We start from the raw sequence: 9494 nt of genomic DNA, 5'->3' as shown, positions 1-9494 counted from the left end.
TGCGCCCCAAAGAAGTTCAGAAACCCTCAAAAGAAAACACTCGGTGGCAGAGAGAATCCACAGTCTACATGAGTGGCAAGGAGAACGCACTCACCCTCTTGCGGCTGCGGTTGACACTCGGTCCCCGGAAGCCTTGCTGACCCGTGGGGGATCAGACCCTCGTTGGCCAGGTCATTGAGATCCGTCTCGGTGATGGTCAAACGGATCCAATCCCCTTGGACCCAACCTTTTGGCAGGCGGGACCTTGACGAAGATCCGCCCCGACTGGACGCTCTCCCCTTTGCTTTCCCCGTCGCCTTCTTTGCGCGCTCCAAGGCCGCCGTCTTCTCCTTCACCATTGTCGCCGGCGAAGCACGCGAGGAGTGGATAGGCGGAGGCGAGAGCAGGCACAGCGGACGGGGGCAAAGAGGGCAGAGAGGAGAATGAGAAGGCACTGTTCAAAAACCCTCGCCCGGCGCTTTATATAAGGACGCTTCCGAGTGGCTGACCAGTAGGCCCGGGCGGTCCTGTCACATCCCGAAACAGTCGCGCACGCATGATACATGGCGAAAAAGGCGGCGCGGAAATCGAAGCGTCCACGCCTTATCCCATCCGAGTACCGCAGTCCACCCCGCTTCGCGCGCTTCCCAAAATTCGGATCCCACAAAATCCGCTAACGGCAGATCAATCTGTCAGACGATAGATTTCCTGCGATCCGTCGCTCGGAAGTTCACTAAGTTCAAAAGTTCACTCGAGAGAAGAAAAGAATGGATCAAGGCGACTGAAAGAAAAGTTAATGCCAACGCCATAAAAGAAAAATCGCTGATCCAGGATACGACATAATCAGAGCACGGGAAATGGGTCGGAGAAAATTATCAACCCCTTCCTCACTCGAACCTCGATCCATTCGGGGGCTAATGATGAAGACATGTACCAACGCTAATGGTGAAGCCCAAACGCACCTGCGACACCAAACCTGGACAATTCTTAAAAACATAAGCACTTTGAGCACGCTTCCGTGGGTCTGTATAGGTGATTTCAATGAAGTCTTACGTCCAAATGAGCACGAGGGGGTAGGACAACGTAGCAACGCTCAGATCCAAGCTTTTCGAGATACTATTGATGTTTGCATGTTGCTAGATTTGGGATACAAGGGGCAGTTTTGGACTTTTGACAAGAGGGTTGCAGGTGGTACATACACCCGGTGCAGATTGGTAGGGCCTTGGTCAATTCTGATTGGTTGGCAAGATTCCCCTTGGCCTCGGTCACTCATGAAGCTGCAGCTTCGTCAGACCACCTTGCCTTACTCCTTGACTTCGGTCGAGCCAAAAAGGTGAGAAGGAAACACGAGTTCAAATACGAGACGATGTGGGAGACGCATGAGGGCCTTAATGATGCGGTTGCACAGGGCTGGGGAGCGGATGCACCTTGTTCCACGATGGAAGAATTGAGAGGAAAGCTTGCCAATTTGGCTACAGATTTGGGAAGATGGAGCAATGACACTTTTGGCAGTGCACGAAAGGAGATTAAAGCCTTGAAAAAGCAGCTGGAAGAATTACGGGGCGACCCCCTACGTACGGGGCCATCACATGTAGAACTCAAAGTGAATGAAAGGCTGATTGAACTTTATCATAGGGAGGAAATTATGTGGCGGCAGTGGGCACGGATTGACTGGCTGAGTGCGGGAGACAAAAATACAAAATTCTTTCATATGAGAGCGAGTCTGAGACGGAAAAAGAATCTCATCAAGGCTCTACAAAACTCTTTGGGTGCTATAGTAGTAGATCCGGATGAGATGAAAAACCTGGCGAATGAGTTCTATCAAACACTATATACAACTGAAGGGGTACAAGGCATAGACGACGTTCTTAACCACGTGCCAAGGAAAGTCTCGGATGAGATGAATGCAATGTTGAACGCTGAATACACGAAGGAGGAGGTGAAAACAGCCCTGTTTCAGATGTTCCCCACCAAAGCTTCGGGACCGGATGGCTTTCCGGCGCACTTTTATCAGCATCATTGGGATATTTGTGGGGACGACGTGACGAGGGTGGTGCTGAGCATAGTCAGAGGAGAGCAAAGCCCGAAAAGTATAAATGATACAGTTTTGGTCCTGATCCCAAAGGTTCTAAACCCTACCTTACTTGCTCAGTTCCGGCCCATCAGCCTGTGCAACGTAATCTATAAGATAGCATCTAAAGTGATTGCAAACAGACTGAAAGTGGTTTTGCCTGACATAATTTCTGAAAATCAATCTGCTTTTGTACCGGGAAGATTAAACATGGATAATATCATATGTGCATATGAGTGTCTACATTTCATGAAGAAGTCCAAATCCAAGACTAATAGCTTTTGTGCCCTCAAACTGGACATGATGAAGGCGTATGATAGATTGGAGTGGTCTTATCTGAAGGCCATCATGAGCAAAATGGGTTTTTCTCAGCAGTGGATAACCACAGTAATGGGTATGGTTTCTTCAGTATCCTTTTCTGTTCTTTTTAATGGTGAGAAGCTCGAGTCTTTCAGACCTACCAGAGGAATCCGACAGGGAGACCCAATCTCCCCCTACTTATTCTTGATTGCAGCAGAGGGCCTTTCTTGCCTGCTTAAATCCAGTTCTCAGTCATCACTTGCAGGTATTAAGGTGGCCCCAACAGCCCCATCCATAAACCACCTTTTGTTTGCAGATGACAGCCTGTTGCTTTTTAATGCTAGTGTAGAGGGTTCGGTTGCAGTGTCAAACCTATTGGACATATATTGCAATGCTTCAGGACAGCGTATAAATAATGACAAATCATCAATCTTCTTCAGCCCAGGTTGCCCGATTCCTTTGAGGACAGAGATCAAAAATACTTTACATGTCCAGAATGAGTCCCTGAATGAGCGGTATCTTGGCATGCCAACAGATGTTGGCCAGTCCAAAAACGGTACCTTTAAATATCTGTGAGATCGGGTGTGGGAGAAGATCAAAGGGTGGATGAAGGAGTTACTGTCTGCAGCAGGGAAAGAGGTCTTGATCAAATCAGTTGCACATGCCATACCCGTATATTCTATGTCTTGTTTCCGTTTGCCACGGGGTTTATGTGAGAATATTACATCAATTATACGGCAGTTTTGGTGGGGCAGTAAAGAAGGAAAAAGAAAACCCAGCTGGGTTGCTTGGGACACTATGATCCAACCGAAGCAGCTGGGAGGCCTAGGTTTTCGAGATATGGAGATTTTCAACCTAGCACTCCATGCCCGTCAAGCTTGGAGAGTCTTGACAGAAGAATCCTCTTTGAGTGCGCAAATACTAAAGGCTGTTTACTTTCAACAGTGCAATTTGTTGGATGCAGAGTTGGGCTCACGTCCATCACAGATTTGGCGAGCAATTCTGGATGGAAGAGATATATTAGCTCAAGGAATAGTTTCAAAGGATTGGTGATGGAGATACTACACACATATGGAGAGATAATTGGATCCCTCGGGATAGTTTCAAGAGGCCTTTGGTGTCATTAATTCCTAGTCCTCCAGAAAGGGTAGTAGAACTCATAGACAATACTTCGGCGCAGTGGAAGGAAGGGCTGATTCGCACTATTTTTACTCCTTTTGACGCCGAGGAGATCCTTAAAATTCCAGTTTGTACGAGGAGACTGCCGGATTTCTAGGCATGGCATGAGGGAAGTACAGGAGTGTTTACCGTCAGGTCGGCTTATCGGATGATCCTCAGAACGAGGACGAACATGGACAACTGGTGGCAGGGCAATGAGGAATCGTCCGCGGGGTAGGAGGAAAAGGTATGGAGCGTGCTGTGGCATATTCAAGTTCCTTCCAAACTCCGAATGTTTCTTTGGCGTCTGGCCAGGCACTCTATGCCCAATGGTGAGGTTTTGCATCATTGTCATATGGCTGATACGGACTCATGCCCGCTATGCGGAGCGAAGGATACATGGAGGCATGCGCTCCTTACTTGTGCGCTGGCTAGGAGCGTTTGGGCCTTGGCACCCGAGGAGTTGGTCGAGAAGCTCATCGAACACCAGCAAGAGAGTGCCAAAGATTGGCTGTTTGCAGTGCATGAGAGTCTAGATGGGAAAGAATTCATCCGAGTGGTGGTGACGGCTTGGGCGATATGGGGAGCTAGAAGAAAGGCTACACATGAGGATATATTTAAGTCTCCGCAAGCAACTGATGCATTTATACGGAGCTTTATCTCAAAATTGGATATCATAAATGGGAGGAGTCAAGACAGGAGGGGACACCAACCGGTCCGAGCATCCTCTTGGCAGCCACCTATATTGGGAAGTGCAAAATTAAACGCTGATGGAGCAGTTTCAAGAAGGGGGAGGCACGGGTCAGCAGCAGCAATTTGTAGGGATCAAAACGGTGCTTTTTTGGGAGCTTCGGCGATGGTTTTCAATCATATTGATGACCCCCCCACACTAGAAGCGTGGCAATAAGGGAAGCTTTAGCACTTGCTGATGACCTGTACATTCGACGTGTTCATGTTGCTTCGGACTGCAAGGTGGTCATCGATGACATGAAAGGTGACAGTCGTGCTTCTTATGGAGCAATCTTGAAGGACGTGGCAGTTAGATCTTCGTCTTATATTTCATGTGTTATAGTTCATGAATTTAGGAGCTCAAATTTTGAAGCTCACAACCTAGCGAAACATTCTCTTACTCTTGGGTTAGGCCGCCATGTTTGTTAGGTCATCCAGGAGATCTGTAAACATTGTGACGGGTTAATAATGTTTCGCGTGGTTGTCTCAACAAAAAAAAATCAAACAACTCAACTCAACGACAAAACTGAGGCCGCAGCTTGCACACAAGGCGGGTTTTATTGCGGGTTTACAGATACATGGTATCAGTGGATACATAGGCAGTCCCCATTCAAAACCAAGTGGATGGCCGACTTGAAGTCAAGTCTACATTCTCTGTACATACCACGTATGAACTCCGGAAGTCAAGTCTACATTCTCTGTACATACCAAGTCGGATGTCAAGCGCCATTTCATTCTATGGCAAAAGAACGCACTCACCCTCCTGCGGCTGCGGTTGACACTCGGTCCCCGGAAGCCTTGCTGACCCGTGGGGGATCAGACCCTCGTTGGCCAGGTCATTGAGATCCGTCTCGGTGATGGTCGAACGGATCCAATCCCCTTGGACCCAACCTTTTGGCAGGCGGGACCTTGACGAAGATCCGCCCCGACTGGACGCTCTCCCCTTTGCTTTCCCCGTCGCCTTCTTCACGCTCCAAGGCCGCCGTCTTCTCCTTCACCATTGTCGCCGGCGAAGTACGCGAGGAGTGGATAGGCGGAGGCGAGAGCAGGCACAGCGGACGGGGGCAAAGAGGGCAGAGAGGAGAATGAGAAGGCACTGTTCAAAAACCCTCGCCCGGCGCTTTATATAAGGACGCTTCCGAGTGGCTGACCAGTAGGCCCGGGCGGTCCTGTCACATCCTGAAACAGTCGCGCACGCATGATACGTGGCGAAAAAGGCGGCGCGGAAATCGAAGCGTCCACGCCTTATCCCATCCGAGTACCGCAGTCCACCCCGCTTCGCGCGCTTCCCAAAATTCGGATCCCACAAAATCCGCTAACGGCAGATCAATCTGTCAGACGATAGATTTCCTGCGATCCGTCGCTCGGAAGTTCACTAAGTTCAAAAGTTCACTCGAGAGAAGAGGAATGGATCAAGGCGACTGAAAGAAAAGTTAATGCCAACGCCATAAAAGAAAAATCGCTGATCCAGGATACGACATAATCAGAGCACGGGAAATGGGTCGGAGAAAATTATCAACCCCTTCCTCACTCGAACCTCGATCCATTCGGGGGCTAATGATGAAGACATGTACCAACGCTAATGGTGAAGCCCAAACGCACCTGCGACACCAAACCTGGACAATTCTTAAAAACATAAGCACTTTGAGCACGCTTCCGTGGGTCTGTATAGGTGATTTCAATGAAGTCTTACGTCCAAATGAGCACGAGGGGGTAGGACAACGTAGCAACGCTCAGATCCAAGCTTTTCGAGATACTATTGATGTTTGCATGTTGCTAGATTTGGGATACAAGGGGCAGTTTTGGACTTTTGACAAGAGGGTTGCAGGTGGTACATACACCCGGTGCAGATTGGTAGGGCCTTGGTCAATTCTGATTGGTTGGCAAGATTCCCCTTGGCCTCGGTCACTCATGAAGCTGCAGCTTCGTCAGACCACCTTGCCTTACTCCTTGACTTCGGTCGAGCCAAAAAGGTGAGAAGGAAACACGAGTTCAAATACGAGACGATGTGGGAGACGCATGAGGGCCTTAATGATGCGGTTGCACAGGGCTGGGGAGCGGATGCACCTTGTTCCACGATGGAAGAATTGAGAGGAAAGCTTGCCAATTTGGCTACAGATTTGGGAAGATGGAGCAATGACACTTTTGGCAGTGTACGAAAGGAGATTAAAGCCTTGAAAAAGCAGCTGGAAGAATTACGGGGCGACCCCCTACTTACGGGGCCATCACATGTAGAACTCAAGGTGAATGAAAGGCTGATTGAACTTTATCATAGGGAGGAAATTATGTGGCGGCAGTGGGCACGGATTGACTGGCTGAGTGCGGGAGACAAAAATACAAAATTCTTTCATATGAGAGCGAGTCTGAGACGGAAAAAGAATCTCATCAAGGCTCTACAAAACTCTTTGGGTGCTATAGTAGTAGATCCGGATGAGATGAAAAACCTGGCGAATGAGTTCTATCAAACACTATATACAACTGAAGGGGTACAAGGCATAGACGACGTTCTTAACCACGTGCCAAGGAAAGTCTCGGATGAGATGAATGCAATGTTGAACGCTGAATACACGAAGGAGGAGGTGAAAACAGTCCTGTTTCAGATGTTCCCCACCAAAGCTTCGGGACCGGATGGCTTTCCGGCGCACTTTTATCAGCATCATTGGGATATTTGTGGGGACGACTTGACGAGGGTGGTGCTGAGCATAGTCAGAGGAGAGCAAAGCCCGGAAAGTATAAATGATACAGTTTTGGTCCTGATCCCAAAGGTTCTAAACCCTACCTTACTTGCTCAGTTCCGGCCCATCAGCCTGTGCAACGTAATCTATAAGATAGCATCTAAAGTGATTGCAAACAGACTGAAAGTGGTTTTGCCTGACATAATTTCTGAAAATCAATCTGCTTTTGTACCGGGAAGATTAAACATGGATAATATCATATGTGCATATGAGTGTCTACATTTCATGAAGAAGTCCAAATCCAAGACTAATAGCTTTTGTGCCCTCAAACTGGACATGATGAAGGCGTATGATAGATTGGAGTGGTCTTATCTGAAGGCCATCATGAGCAAAATGGGTTTTTTCTCAGCAGTGGATAACCACAGTAATGGGTATGGTTTCTTCAGTATCCTTTTCTGTTCTTTTTAATGGTGAGAAGCTCGAGTCTTTCAGACCTACCAGAGGAATCCGACAGGGAGACCCAATCTCCCCCTACTTATTCTTGATTGCAGCAGAGGGCCTTTCTTGCCTGCTTAAATCCAGTTCTCAGTCATCACTTGCAGGTATTAAGGTGGCCCCAACAGCCCCATCCATAAACCACCTTTTGTTTGCAGATGACAGCCTGTTGCTTTTTAATGCTAGTGTAGAGGGTTCGGTTGCAGTGTCAAACCTATTGGACATATATTGCAATGCTTCAGGACAGCGTATAAATAATGACAAATCATCAATCTTCTTCAGCCCAGGTTGCCCGATTCCTTTGAGGACAGAGATCAAAAATACTTTACATGTCCAGAATGAGTCCCTGAATGAGCGGTATCTTGGCATGCCAACAGATGTTGGCCAGTCCAAAAACGGTACCTTTAAATATCTGTGAGATCGGGTGTGGGAGAAGATCAAAGGGTGGATGGAGAAGTTACTGTCTGCAGCAGGGAAAGAGGTCTTGATCAAATCAGTTGCACATGCCATACCCGTATATTCTATGTCTTGTTTCCGTTTGCCACGGGGTTTATGTGAGAATATTACATCAATTATACGGCAGTTTTGGTGGGGCAGTAAAGAAGGAAAAAGAAAACCCAGCTGGGTTGCTTGGGACACTATGATCCAACCGAAGCAGCTGGGAGGCCTAGGTTTTCAAGATATGGAGATTTTCAACCTAGCACTCCTTGCCCGTCAAGCTTGGAGAGTCTTGACAGAAGAATCCTCTTTGAGTGCGCAAATACTAAAGGCTGTTTACTTTCCACAGTGCAATTTGTTGGATGCAGAGTTGGGCTCACGTCCATCACAGATTTGGCGAGCAATTCTGGATGGAAGAGATATATTAGCTCAAGGAATAGTTTCAAAGGATTGGTGATGGAGATACTACACACATATGGAGAGATAATTGGATCCCTCGGGATAGTTTCAAGAGGCCTTTGGTGTCATTAATTCCTAGTCCTCCAGAAAGGGTAGTAGAACTCATAGACAATACTTCGGCGCAGTGGAAGGAAGGGCTGATTCGCACTATTTTTACTCCTTTTGACGCCGAGGAGATCCTTAAAATTCCAGTTTGTACGAGGAGACTGCCGGATTTCTAGGCATGGCATGAGGAAAGTACAGGAGTGTTTATCGTCAGGTCGGCTTATCGGATGATCCTCAGAACGAGGACGAACAGGGACAACTGGTGGCAGGGCAATGAGGAATCGTCCGCGGGGTAGGAGGAAAAGGTATGGAGCGTGCTGTGGCATATTCAAGTTCCTTCCAAACTCCGAATGTTTCTTTGGCGTCTGGCCAGGCACTCTATGCCCAGTGGTGAGGTTTTGCATCATTGTCATATGGCTGATACGGACTCATGCCCGCTATGCGGAGCGAAGGATACATGGAGGCATGCGCTCCTTACTTGTGCGCTGGCTAGGAGCGTTTGGGCCTTGGCACCCGAGGAGTTGGTCGAGAAGCTCATCGAACACCAGCAAGAGAGTGCCAAAGATTGGCTGTTTGCAGTGCATGAGAGTCTAGATGGGAAAGAATTCATCCGAGTGGTGGTGACGGCTTGGGCGATATGGGGAGCTAGAAGAAAGGCTACACATGAGGATATATTTAAGTCTCCGCAAGCAACTGATGCATTTATACGGAGCTTTATCTCAAAATTGGATATCATAAATGGGAGGAGTCAAGACAGGAGGGGACACCAACCGGTCCGAGCATCCTCTTGGCAGCCACCTATATTGGGAAGTGCAAAATTAAACGCTGATGGAGCAGTTTCAAGAAGGGGGAGGCACGGGTCAGCAGCAGCAATTTGTAGGGATCAAAACGGTGCTTTTTTGGGAGCTTCGGCGATGGTTTTCAATCATATTGATGACCCCCCCACACTAGAAGCGTTGGCAATAAGGGAAGCTTTAGCACTTGCTGATGACCTGTACATTCGACGTGTTCATGTTGCTTCGGACTGCAAGGTGGTCATCGATGACATGAAAGGTGACAGTCGTGCTTCTTATGGAGCAATCTTGAAGGACGTGGCAGTTAGATCTTCGTCTTATATTTCATGTGTTATAGTTCATGAATTTAGG

The sequence above is a fragment of the Triticum dicoccoides genome, chromosome 7B (assembly GCF_002162155.2).
Source record: "Triticum dicoccoides isolate Atlit2015 ecotype Zavitan chromosome 7B, WEW_v2.0, whole genome shotgun sequence".
NCBI classification, from domain to species: domain Eukaryota; kingdom Viridiplantae; phylum Streptophyta; class Magnoliopsida; order Poales; family Poaceae; genus Triticum; species Triticum dicoccoides.
The sequence above is the reverse complement of the archived record's forward strand: the minus strand, read 5'-3'. Positions refer to the sequence as shown.